We start from the raw sequence: 12,621 nt of genomic DNA, 5'->3' as shown, positions 1-12,621 counted from the left end.
CAAGGCCTCTGACCCTCCTGCATGTCTGCCCTGTGAGCCCTTGTCCCCCTCCTCCTCAGTGCAGCGGGAAGTGACGCTGTGGTAGAGACAACCCGCTCATGATGAGAAGTGGACAAAATCTTCTGTAGCAGCCCAAGGAGGTTTCCAGGTCACAGACTCCCTTTCCTCATGGGGACGTCCAGCTCCCCAGCCTCTGCCACGAGGGCAACATGCTGGGACTCAGGTAACCCCTGGGGGCTTGTGGAGGGAGTCAGGGATGACTGCTTAGCACAGGAGGTGAAAACAGGGACAGGCGAGAAAGCACAAATAGAGCCTCACTGTCCAGGCATACCGCAATGGTGGTAGGAAAGGCAAAGCTTGGCCTGCGTTGGAACTGGCAGGGCACATCAAGGACATAAAGAAGAGCTTTTACCGCTGCAAATGCTGTTGCTACCGCTGTTCACCTTGAGCCTAGCAAGGCCTTTGTCAAGGCCTTGTCTCTCACAGCATCCTTCGAGCCAGACCGGTGAGTTACGGCCTGGAGCCTGACGACGCTAATGTGAGGGGAAAATGGGGTGGACCGTTGGGCTCAAAGGCCTTTACTCAGTGGGAAAAAGGGCCATCTGGCGACTGCTTCCTAGTGGCCTCCCTCAGGGATCAGTCCAGATGCCAAAAAGCTTTAGGCTTTTTATGGGCGACCTGGACAGTGGGACAGAGGGGCCTTTCAGCAGGTTTGTACAGCAGGCCAGACTGGGTTCTGTTCCCTCAGGACAAGTGCAATGGCAACAACCTGGAGAGAGCTAGTGGCAGAGGAAGAGGCTGAGGGTCAGGCCTGCAGCACAGGCCATATGAGGAAGGTTGAAGGCATTGTTTTTGTGGCGCCTGGAGGGGAGAAGGCAAGGAGGGGAGGAGGGGATCACACTGCCGTCTCCCACCAGCTACAGCGGGTTATGGAAAAGGCAGAGCCAAGCTCTCCTCAGAGGTGCACAGCAAAACAGCAAGGGGCACAGTTCCAGGTGCAACCAGGGAGATGTCAACTGTCTCTTTGGAAGAACAAGTCACAGGGAGCACGGCACAGCCCTGGAAGAGGCTGCCCATGGGAGAGTGGCGTCTCCCTTCATTGCAGCGTTCAGAAGCTGGCCGGACAAGGCCCTGAGCCTCCTGATGTCGCTGGGAAGTTTGGCCTGATTGGAACGGGGCGTTGGCCCAGAGGGCCGCCAGAGATCCCTTGCAACCTGAAACAGTTTGGGCTGCACTGAGTCACGCAGGCCCTGGACCAGCAGCAGAAAGGCAACAGCTTTAAAGGCAGGAGCAGGAGATTGCATAGTGGCACCAGTTGTTTCAGGAAACGTCCCTCAGGAAGGAGGCAGTTGTGGAGGAGCGAGGCCAAAAACCCTGGTATCGCTGGCACGCCTGAAGCCAGGACACCGTCTCCACCCAAGTCAGCAGCACACCGACGCACGTTTCCCTGGAGTTTGGGGGTTTTCCCCGCTCTTCCACGTTACGAGGGCTCCCATGTGTTCCAGGAGGCTGAGTCAAAGCCTATTTGGAATTAAAATGCCTTGAGTGGGCCACTCCATCCACGGCCCAGGAAAAACATCTGTGAGCTTTTGCCTCACTGCTCTGACCCACTCCTAAAAAAGCAGGCCATCCAGGCTTTTGGCCCTGGGATGAACTTGCTAAGGAAAACGGGTCAATTTGGGTGTGGAGTCCCTTTCAGGGAAGGGCACAGGAACCTCTTTGGTCACTGTCCCACACCTCGGTTCTGCACTCCCCAGTCAGAGCCCCGGGCTGGCAAAGCATGAAGCCCCCGTCAAGTTCTCTAAGGACATACCCATGGAGATCCCCAGGAGTGACTGTCTGCCCTTCCTCCCTTGCAGGGACCTGCCTTGCTCTCTGCCCTCCTCTTCCTCGTCCAGAACCTGCTATCGTTCCCTGGGCCCTAGGCAGTGGAATCTGGCTCTGGTGTGGCCTGACTAGCGCCAGCAATGTCCTCAACTCTGAATACTGGGAATGTTCCCCAAGTTTCCCTGGGGAACGAGGTCAGCCACACCCCACTTCTCCTCTTCCTGTGGGCTGGATTGCTGTCATGGTGGTGACACAACTTTGATACGCGGGCTGCCTTAGCTTGGCAGGTGAATGGAAATGTTTAGGGACTTTACCTCTTTCCCGTTTCAAGGGGGTAGTTGTGCGCAGTTGGGAAGGCGAGGGTTCTTTCAGGCAGAAGGGGGAGATCTGTGTTCAGCTGCAGGGATGCCTGCACACAAGAATCTGCGCCTCCAGCGGATCGTCCCTAACCAAATAGCCAAGTGCATCCTCTGCCACCTTGAACGCAGCTTGAACTGTTTGTTTTGGCAATCTGGTACGACCAGCCTGTCCACCGGTGCTTGAAACCCACCGTAATGGGTCGTATTCCAAAAGTGGGTCAGCGTCCCTGTGCTGTGTTACTCGGAGGGCGTGGGAGCTTGTATGCGCGCAGTGTGTTGTTAAGAGGTGATTGCTGCGACTTCTGTTCAGCCCAATCTTTTTCTGCTGTGACAATCTGATCAGTTTCCATCCTTGCTGCTTCACCCAGAACTGCACCCGGACCTGGGGCAATAAGCAGTGGGCTAAGCAAATCTTTGCTGCCAGGCCCTCAAATCCAGCCTTAAGGTGAGATGTAACGCTTGTTGTGCATTTTAAGAAAACCAGCCGCAGGCCCCTCGGGGACATGCAGCTAGAACTGGATTTGGAGGGCACAGAGAAAGATGAGGAAAGAAAAGAAAGGCTGATCTGGTGGGGGTCTTGAAAGGGCTGGAGGCCTGAGCGCACTGAGTTCCCAGCTCCACCTCACAGAGCCAGGCCTCGCCATGCTGCCTCTGGCTCTGCTGCACTCTGAGCTCCTCGAGAAAGAGCTCGTGCTCGTCCGCTCTGCTGAGTCTCCTGCTGACGGCAGGACGGTTTGGGGGTTAGGAATTGCTGTAGGTAGGATGTGATTGCCACAAGGTAGAGCTGGAATGGGAAAAGGCAAACGCTTTGCATGCCGCTTGTCCTGGGGAAACGGGCAATTCTCTGTGCCTCACTCAACCCAGGAAACATGTGTCTTGGTCTCTGTGCTGCTTTTTTTCCTTTTTTCCTTCCTGCTCATTAAAGATGTTGTGCAGCATAGCTGGAGACTCGTGGTGGTGTTTCTTTCTCCGCCAGCCTCCGTTAGCCACCCGCTCTGCACAGGAAAGCATTCCCCCCTGTCCTGAGCTTACCTCTCTCTGCCAGAACCTGAGGAGGGAAAACCAAGGATGGAGAATCCACAACCTCTCTGGGCCACCTGTTCCAATGTTCAGCCAGCCTCACGCTAAAGAAGCATTTTCTCACGTTCAAGCTGAATTTCCCGTGTTCAGTTTGTGTGCGATGACTCTTGCCCTGTCAGTGGGCACCACCGAGAAGAGGGGCACCACTCCCTTGGTCTGTCTTCGTTCGACCCTCCCGTTGGATAGTTATACGCACTGGTAAGATGCCCCGTGAGCCTTCTCTTCTCCGGGCTCAACAGTCCCGACTCTCTCAGCCTCTCCTCATATGAGAGGTTCTCCAGGCCCCTAATCATCCTTGTGCCTCTTTGCTGGACTCGTGCCGGTAGGGCCCTCTCTTTCTTCCACTGCGGAGCCCAGAACTGGAGACCGCGCTCCAGATGTGGCCTCTGGAGCGCTGAGTAGAGGGGAAAGCACCACTTCCCTTGACCTGGTGGCAACACTCTTCCTCACGCAGCCCAGCCTACCGTGGGCCGCCTTTGCCACAAAGGCACGTTGCTGGCTTGTGGTCAGCTTGTAGGGTGCCAGGACCCCCAGGTCTTTTCTGCAAAGCTGCTTTCCAGCAGGTCGGCCCCCACCATGCCTGGGTGTTATTCCTCCCCGGGTGCCTGGGGTTATTCCTCGCCGGGTGCAGGGCGTTGCACTTTGCCTTGCTGAACTTCCTGCGGCTCCTGTCTGCCCGTTTCTCCAGCCTGCCGAGGTCCGTCTGAACGGCAGCACAACCCTGTGGCGTATCAGGTACTCCTCCCGGTTTTCTCTTATCAGCAAACTTGCTGAGGGTGCATTCGGTCCCATCATCCAGGTCATTAATGAACAAGTTGAGCAGTATTGGGCCCTGTATCGACCCCTGCGGGGTCAATACCAAGCCTTGGCCACACCAAGCCTTGTGTCCGTCTTTCTTTTGCCTTTTGTTTCCTCTTCCTGGCTGCTCCCTACTCTGGTGTGTGCACAGGACAGAGAAGCAGCAGCCACAGCCACAGTCAGCCAGCCCACACACCAGCTGCCTCTTCCCTTGCCCTCAGCAACAGGCTCTGCCAGCTCACTCTGCATGGACCCTTCCCTGGGAAACCTCCCAGCACCTCTGGCTTGCCATGACCCAGGCACGAGCTGTTCCCAGTTCCAGCCTCCACCAGTTCCTCTGCATTCCCCTCTGTCCCTAGCTTACCTCTCTCTGCTGGAAACCGGGGAGGGAAAACCTCCTCTCCCCCATCACAGCGAGTCCACCTGTAAGCATGGGGCACTGCCCGATTTGAGTGCAGCTCCCCAAACGGATACCAGCGCACCAAAACTAAGCCAACAGGCACAGAAAGACAGAAAACCAGGACAATCAAGTCCACAGGCAAAGGTGAGGTTTCTGTCTTTGTGGGCTTCCGAGAACAGGAGTGTGACTCTGTAAGTGGGTGATCAGGGCACCCTGATGTCTCTCAGGGTCAGCCTTGAGTCCCTCCTCGGAGAGCACGCAAGAGCTGCCTTCGGGGGCGGGGGTCTTCATTTCTTGTGCCCATGTACTCAGCAGGTCTTGCATGCGTGCTCAGGAAGCAGCAGCTTTTCACAGCCTGCCCTAATTTTCCCCGGGTAGGAGACAGCAGCAGTGTTACGAACTATGTGTTAGACATCCACATATTCCCATGGGTCTGAAAGCCCACCAGGCTGCCTGTTGTGCCAGAGGAGGACATGAACCCTTTGGCCGTTTGCCCGAGAACCTTTTTCCCACTGGTTGCTGTACTGCTGAGGAGAGGCAGGACTGGGAGGTGTAGGGGGCGGAGGGGCAGAGGGCATAAGGCAGTATGCCAGGGAGGGTGGCAATCGGTATTTCCAGCAGTCAGCAAATACACTAGGGAATGAAGTGGGGAAGATGGATTTGATGAGTCCTTGTGCTCCTTCTGCACTTCAGTATCCTGTCTGGCCTGGCGTCTCCCAAGAGCAATGTTTGTGCCAAGAAGAGCAGACAGGCAAAAACGCGTCCTTAGTGGTGAGCGTTAATGACACGGCAGCAAAAAGCGGACATTTTGTGCTCAGCTGAGCTGTGGAAGGGCACCTTCAGTGCCCTTGACAGGCAGGGTCAAGTTGCCCGTCTGAGCCTGAATCTCAGCTGGAGACCTGGCATTCCTTTGGGAATCAGACACTCCGGGCCTTGTCTCTTTTTTGCTAAGACAGGTGGTTACTTACAGGAGGCACTGGAGGCAAGAAGCACCGGGGCTGCTCAGGAGCAAACCAAGGCCTCGTACTTACAAGCATGCAGCCAAACACCAAGCCACATCCCGTGTCACTGTTCAGTCCCCCAGTTCATGCATTACTCTTCCCAAAGCTGTACCACCCACATCTCCCAGCAGGGACTGCTGCTCGAGTTACACCATCTTTGCAGTAGGTGGAGCTCTTCTGCGGACTCAGGGCTGTTGCCTCTGCCTTCCCTCTCGGGCCAGTCCGCACCTGGCAGCAAGTGAACAGGGCTCTTCAAAGTGTCCTTCCTCCCTCTGCAGGAGCCCCTGGGCATCTGCATGCCAGGTGCCCTTGCAGGGACTCCACTGGTGCCGTCATGTTTCTGGTTCCAGCAGTTAGGGGCTCTGTCAGCTCCCCAGGAGCTTGGTATCTCACGGGCACTTATTTCAGAGCAGAGCTGTTGTGTCCCGGAAGGCCTTCAGCACTTGAGGCAGCAACGTGCCCTTGCAGCAAAGGCGGCTGGCAGCATCCTGGGCTGCGTTAGGAAGAGCGTTGCCAGCAGGCTGAGGGAGGTGTGATCCTTCCCCTCTGCTCAGCACTGGTGAGAGCACATCTGGAGTGCTGTGTCCATTTCTGGGCTTCCCGGTACGAGAGAGACAAGGCCACACTGGAGTGAGCACAGCAAAAGGCCACAGAGAAGGTCAAGGGCTTGCGCCATCTGTCATACCAGGAGAGGCTAACAGAGCTGGGATTGTCTAGCCTGGGGAAGAGAGGGCTAAGGTTTGGGGGGGAGGGGTGGGGGGGAATCTTATCAATGTGTATAAGTACCTGAGGTGGTGGACGAAGAGGGGGAAGAGGGAGTAGAGAAGAGAGAGCCAGCCGCTTCTTGGCGGTGCCCAGGGACAGGGCAAGAGGCAGTGGGCACAAGCCATGAAGTACAAGACATTCCACTTAAACACACAGAACCCCCCCCTGTTTTACTGTGCGGGGCTGTCAAACATGGGAACAGCTTGCCCAGAGAAGCTGTGGAGTCTCCATCCATGGAGATTTTTCAAAACTTGACATCACAGGGCCCTGAACAGACTCCTTTTCTTGACCCTGCTTTGAGGAGGGGTTGGACTAGATAGTCTGCAGAGGTCCCTTCCCACCTCAGCTGTTCAGTGATCCTGTGACCCTCTGCCCAAACCCGGTGCCAGGGGCACGAGAAGAGGGAAGGAAGACCGGAGTGCGTAAAGCAGTCTACCCAAGAGCAACGCAAGGGTGTAAAATGCAGTCAGCTGAGGCAGGCCCTCAGTGAAGCAGAAGCCTGAGGTCCCACTGAGACTTGAACTCAGATCGCTGGATTCAGAGTCCAGAGTGCTCACCATTACACCATGGGACCGCCTGGACACCTCTTCTTGCCGCTCTGTCGCTATAGCAGGGCTGAGCCACATGGTCCTGGCTGAGCCAGGGGCTTTCTGCATCTCCCCGGCAACGCCCATGCACAGCCTTTCTGCAGGCCCTTGAGGCACCATGCAGTCAGAAGCGGGCCCTTCAGGAGAGCAGCAGAGCCCTTTGCAGAAGCCTGTCATGCTTCTAGCAAAGGAGGTAGCACCTTCATTCTGGGGCGCTTCCTTCTGCAGGGCTATGCCTCGGGGGGCAGGGCAAGCAGCCTGGAAGCTGTGCTCGGTGACAGACCTGCTGCTTTGGCCAAGGCAGGCATTGCTGAAGGAGGAGGGGGCCCCTGTCTCTCCTGGGCTCTGTGGGGTGCCTCACCCTGCCTGCGCATGCAGCAAGGGGAGTGGCTCCCCGAGGGAACATGAACCTGTTGGGGAAACCTGGGCTCTTTTCTGGCAGGAGGTGGAAGGGCCTCTGCAGGCACCTGGGAGAAGAAAAGCGTGCGTGCGTTGGCCAGGAATCGAACCCGGGTCAACTGCTTGGAAGGCAGCTATGCTCACCACTATACCACCAACGCATGCAGACCTATGCCTGCCTCCTGCTCGTCCCAGGCACTCTCTGACCCTCGCTGAGCTTTCAAGACTATCCCGGGAGTCTGAGAGGGGAGAAAGATGCAGCAGAAGGAAAAAGAATAGGAAGCAGCATTGCCCTGCCCCTGCCTCTTCTCCTGATGCTGCAAAAACTTGCAGAAGTTTCCACATAGGACGCCTCCCTTCCCATCACAGAAGCACGTGCATCTCAGCTCTGGCCCCGTGGGAAAAACATGCCCCTGAGAAGAAAATCCATCCGTCCCCAGAGGAGAGCATGTCTCTGTCAGGAAAGGTGTGAGCCTGTGTGGCTGGGAAAGGAGAGAGGGGGTTTGCACGCGCCCTGGCGACTCTGGGGGGAAGCTGAGGATGACTAGAGGGATGGAGGGTTCACCGGGCACGCTGTTCAGCTGGAGGGACTGTGGCTGTGAGGCTTTGTCCAGGGCTGGAGCCTGGTCGCTCCAGGCAGCCCAAAAGGGGACAGGTGCCCCATAGTTGGCAGGATTCGAACCTGCGCAGGGAAACCCCCATGCGTTTCACGTCCATCGCCTTCCCCACTCGGCCACAGCTTCCTGCCCCAAACCTCTCAGCAGCAGTGATCACGTGCCCTGTGCAATGTCGTCCGGCCTGCTGCGAGTTCCAGGGCCAGGCTGCACTAGGGGGATGGGGGGGGGGGAGTTCTCCTTTGCACTCTTTGGACACACCACAGCTGGGCACGCACAGACCCACAGACGAGCGCATTCAGACGTGGGCAGCAGGCAGGAACATGAGGGCTGCAATACACCCCAACAGAGGCACCACACCTGGGACTCCAGGGGAAGTGTCTCACTTACCTCCCAGTGCCTGCTGTGGAGTGAGGCGGACTGGACAGAAGGTGCCACCAGATGCCCAGCCCTGGGGAGGAAGCAGAGCTGGGGAAATCCTGGAGCTTCACCTGCCTCCCCAAAGTGCAGCGTCTTTTCTCCCTGTCTGCCTGTGAGGGCTGGGGGCTCTAAGCCCTGGGCTTGGGACCTGCACTGTGAAGGAGAAGTGCCTGCATGCAGGGTTTGAGAAGCCCTGAGAAGCGTAACCCCAGGGTTACGCCCTGCACCTGGTTATCAGGGTGACACCTGCAGCAGCAGCCCCCAGCACCTGGTTATCAGGGTGACACCTGGGATATGCTGACACCAGGGCATCGTTTGACTCTCCCTCTGGTATCTCTGTGGCTGGAGGGGAGGAAGAGAAGGGAGCCCCTGAGGCATCCCGTGATGGTGGAGTGCAAATGTGTCAGGTCTTTAAGACGGGAGGGAAAGCAGAGAGAACAAGAGTAGGAGCTGAAGAGGAAAGACTGCAAGGAACCCAAGGACCTCGGTCCTGAAGTTTTGAGATGGTGGAAAGAGGAAACACACAAACAGCGCTGTCTGCTGGTGTGGCGGTTTGTGTGGATGGTGACCAAAACTCAAGTCAAGAGGCTGATTTTGCCTGAAATCCAATCTACCGCTCCAGGGGTGGGTAGGAGGCATTTCTGTCACTTCCTTGGGCCTGGTGCAGTGTTAGGGGCAGCCACCAGGCTGTCAGGGGGCAGCAAAGGCAGGGCTGCGCCACAAGGGAGGACGAGCTGGGAGCCGCAGGTGAGCACAGCACAGGCAGTGGCAGGGCCCTTGGCAGCTGGTCCCAGCCCCTGCTAGCACACAGCGTTGACATGGGAAGAGGTCTGTTAGTGGGACGTATATATACATCTATGTAATGTGGATTCCTCCAGCAGGGAGGCTTAAACACTCAGTCCGCCCAGTAGCTTGCCCCTGGATTCCTGGCATCCCCAACTGCTGGCACATGGACGTACGAGGCCCCAGAGCCCGCAGCCCCGCTCCAGTTGCTAGTACAGGCACCCTTACACTCACACTCATCCTTACACACACACACAGAGCTCTCAGTCGACCCCACGGTCCCTCTCACAGTTGGCTGGGACTCCCCCGGTCCCTCTGGTACCCAGCTCCCCTGGGGTCTCAACCTTAGAGACACACACACACACACACACACACACACACAGAGACAGACATACACTGAAGTGAGTCTCCCAGTCGACCCTCCCTGGATCCCACGGTCCCTCTGGCAGTCAGCCAGGACTCCCCTCACATGCCCAGTAGCCAGCTCCCCTGTGCTCTCACCCTTGGAGACACACACACATACCTGGCTCCCAGGTCACTTCACCTACTTGCCAGCTAGTCTGGCTTGATGTCTGCTAGCAATTGCACACTCACTTGCGCACCCTCGCTCGCTCCAGTTGCTCATACCCCAGGCACAGGCACCCTCTGACCCACATTCCCGTTCCAGTTTCTGGCAATCAGACCCTCACTTGCTCCAGTTGCTGGCAACGCAGACACAGGGGTCTTCCAGCCCCCCTGCCCTGCCCCACCCATTGCTGACACTTAAGTTCACTCATTCTGCTCTCTCCAGCTCCTGGCACCACACACACACAGAGGCCCCTGTGCGCCGTGGTCTGACTGCGGTTCATGGCACTTAGACCTCCACGCAAACACAAGCATGCAGAATAGGAAATACAGAAAGGAATTTACGAAGCTAGGACATACTGTGCTGATCAGAGGCAAGACGCGGCCAGAGAAGCGTACTGAGCAGCCCCATTCACACTCAGCCAGCCCCTCTTTGTCCTCATATCCCTCTATCTTCCCACATTTATTCCTCCCCAAATCACCTTCCTTTGCCTTTGGTTCCTCCCCTGAAAATCCCACGTTACATCTTATGCAATCCCCAAATGCTCTTCCCCTGCATCCCAGAACGTGCCCTGTACCTCCAGACAGAACCTCCCCTCTGGGCAAAAGGTGTCCCAGAGATCCACTCCTGTTGACTCATCGTGATGGGTTTCACACCTGGCCAATGGGGTTGATGCTGTCCTGGGAAAGCCCGGGGAGGAGCCCAGACAGGGTGTCCCTTCTCTCAGTAGGCAGGCTGTCTGGGTTCCCTCACCTGCCATTGTGCCTCGGCACTCTTCTGTGCTTGTGGAAACGAGCCACTGATGGGCTGATTGCTTTCCTGTGATAGGCCTGGGAGTAGCTGGGGCAAGGTACTATTCGGGTTCCCCAACCAGCCAATGACTCCCTGCACTCCTTTGTGTGTGGGGGGGGTGAGCTTTGATCACATAACCTAAGAATATCAAGCCTACTCTCAGTCTCAGCTTGTGAAAACCATGGGTTCACCGTGCAATATTTAGATGGATCAACACATCAGAGCAACAAGGGCCTAAGAGTGACATGGACGACTTAATTTTGTCTCTCACTGACTGAAATGGAGTTAGAGCACCTTCACGGGTCTCTCCACTGCACGGGACCGTGCAGCGTTTGTTTCCTCCACCTGCAATAACAGTGGCACCCAAAGCTGCCTGGCGTAAGCTGTAAGAGGGGAGGGAGGGAAACAAGCCCATTTTTCAGGCGAGGTTTAAGCTCGCTGTGCCCTCTGCACCACTGCTCTCAAGGTGGTCACACCCTCACAGATTCCTCCACTGCCTTACAGGTAAGGCTGTTTTCTCCCAGACAGTTGCTCACCTCCGCTATGCAGGAAAAGGCATCCACAGTGATATTTTTCCTTCCCCTTGCGTCAGCCTGAGAGGAAGCAGTGCCCAGCTCTGCGCTCCTCTGGTTCCTGCACATGCAGGAGGCCTGGGTTTCCTTCCCACCCAGGAAGACTATGGGCTCCGTGGGGAGGGGGCGCACCTCTGGGCCCCAGGCCAGAGAGCCTGGACACCGTGTTGAACACAGCTGTGGGGACACCGCGTTGGACACAGCTGCCAGTCAGCTCACCAGCAAGGCCAAGGAGCCCTGACACGCCTGCACGGCAGGTGGGCCTGGAAGGCACATCTGAAGCAGAGCTTTGTCAAGGCAGAGAAGTCCAGGGCCCTGGGAAAGAGGGCACTGCCAGGAAAGCACCTGGGAATCGTTGCTCTAGCCTGCACCAGTTCCTTCCTAACATCACTTAACTCCTGCCTTCCTCTGCCCTCCCTGCTCCTACTTCCTCCAGCACTGGTTTGCACTAAAGCACCGCAGCTGCTGTCTTTGGTGAGCACAGGGCAGTTTGCAAGAGACAGAGCCAGTCCCTGAGTCCTTCCAGGTGATGGGGCTTTCCCCCTTGGCAGGGTGCCCTGCCACAACACAGTCATGTGGGGCAGCAAGGGGCCAGCAGGGTTGACTTGGTTTGGGGCTTCCTCCTTCCCTTGCTGCGGACTGAAATGGAGGTGCCCAAAACGTCCTTGGGATGGCAGCAAGAGAGCATCCATTGGGCTCAGGGGTCACTCTAGCGCAGCTCTTCAGGCTTGGCCTGGGCAGCGGCTCTGAGGAAGTGTGTCAGCAGCAGGTCACCAGCAGAGGTGGAACCTGCCTCTCCAGGGCAGAAAGCCACCGGGGGCTCCCAGGGCTCACCAAGCCTGCACAAGGAAAGCACTGTGTGCAGGAGAGGCACGTGACTCCAGGTGGAGGGGAGCCTTTTCCTGGCTAGGAGAGCATCAGACACTCATCCACTCGTTGGGAAGCAAGCGCTCCCAGCACAATGCAGGCAGGCAGGCTGCCCCCTGGCTCTGGGGTTTCTGTCCTCCCCTGCAGAGGCAGCTCAGTTGGGCAAACACAAACTCCCCGCTTTCCCCTGGGTCTGTGCCAGGCAGGAGATGGTGTCATAAGGGCAAACCAAGGCGGCTTCAGCCCGGGCCCACGGCCTTGGGGCTTCCCGGGGGAGACTTTTTTCCTCTGTGGGACCAGGCCCAGGCAGGAGGAATGGCAACCCCCCGAGCCCAAGAGCTGGCACGGTCAGTGCCTGGGAGTGGCAGGGAGGGCCCTGCCATCTCCCCACAAAGCTGCTGGGGGGAGCAGAGTGGCGCAGCGGAAGCGTGCTGGGCCCATAACCCAGAGGTCGATGGATCGAAACCATCCTCTGCTATGGCCCTTTTGCCCCACCCCGCTCCCTGAGAGGTGGGGCCTCTCACTTTGGGCACGTGCACCAGCACTCCCCGCAGTGCTGCGCTCCAGGTCTCTGGCCAGGGCTGGTTGGTGGCTGTGCCACTCCTCAGCCCCTTGTCTGTGCTCCTCCTGCGTTCTCCTTTGCTTTCTCAGCATCTTCTCCCACCTTCTCCTTTGCTTTCTTAGCATCCAGGCCTCCAAAAGTGCCCCCGAGGGGCAGAGACTGCTGTGGTTCACAGGCAGTGGACCACAGAGAGGTCCCCCCACAAGAGTGTGGGTGTCCTGGGCACAAAG

General features: G+C 57.4%; 3 non-coding genes across 3 annotated transcripts; 1 reads left to right on the top strand and 2 right to left on the bottom strand.

Moving 5' to 3' along the window:
• Nucleotides 1–6,732: 6,732 nt before the first annotated feature.
• TRNAQ-CUG (transfer RNA glutamine (anticodon CUG)) lies at nucleotides 6,733–6,804 on the bottom strand. The gene has a single exon. It is a non-coding gene; the product is annotated as a tRNA-Gln (tRNA).
• A 501-nt stretch (nucleotides 6,805–7,305) lies between these two features.
• On the bottom strand, nucleotides 7,306–7,377 carry TRNAG-UCC (transfer RNA glycine (anticodon UCC)). The gene has a single exon. It is a non-coding gene; the product is annotated as a tRNA-Gly (tRNA).
• Nucleotides 7,378–12,235: 4,858 nt separating this feature from the next.
• TRNAM-CAU (transfer RNA methionine (anticodon CAU)) lies at nucleotides 12,236–12,307 on the top strand. The gene has a single exon. It is a non-coding gene; the product is annotated as a tRNA-Met (tRNA).
• Nucleotides 12,308–12,621: the final 314 nt, after the last annotated feature.

This window comes from Struthio camelus, chromosome 12, assembly GCF_040807025.1.
Source record: "Struthio camelus isolate bStrCam1 chromosome 12, bStrCam1.hap1, whole genome shotgun sequence".
Classification (NCBI taxonomy): Eukaryota; Metazoa; Chordata; class Aves; order Struthioniformes; family Struthionidae; genus Struthio; species Struthio camelus.
Note: the sequence above shows the minus strand (reverse complement) of the source record. Positions and strands in the feature narration are given on the sequence as shown.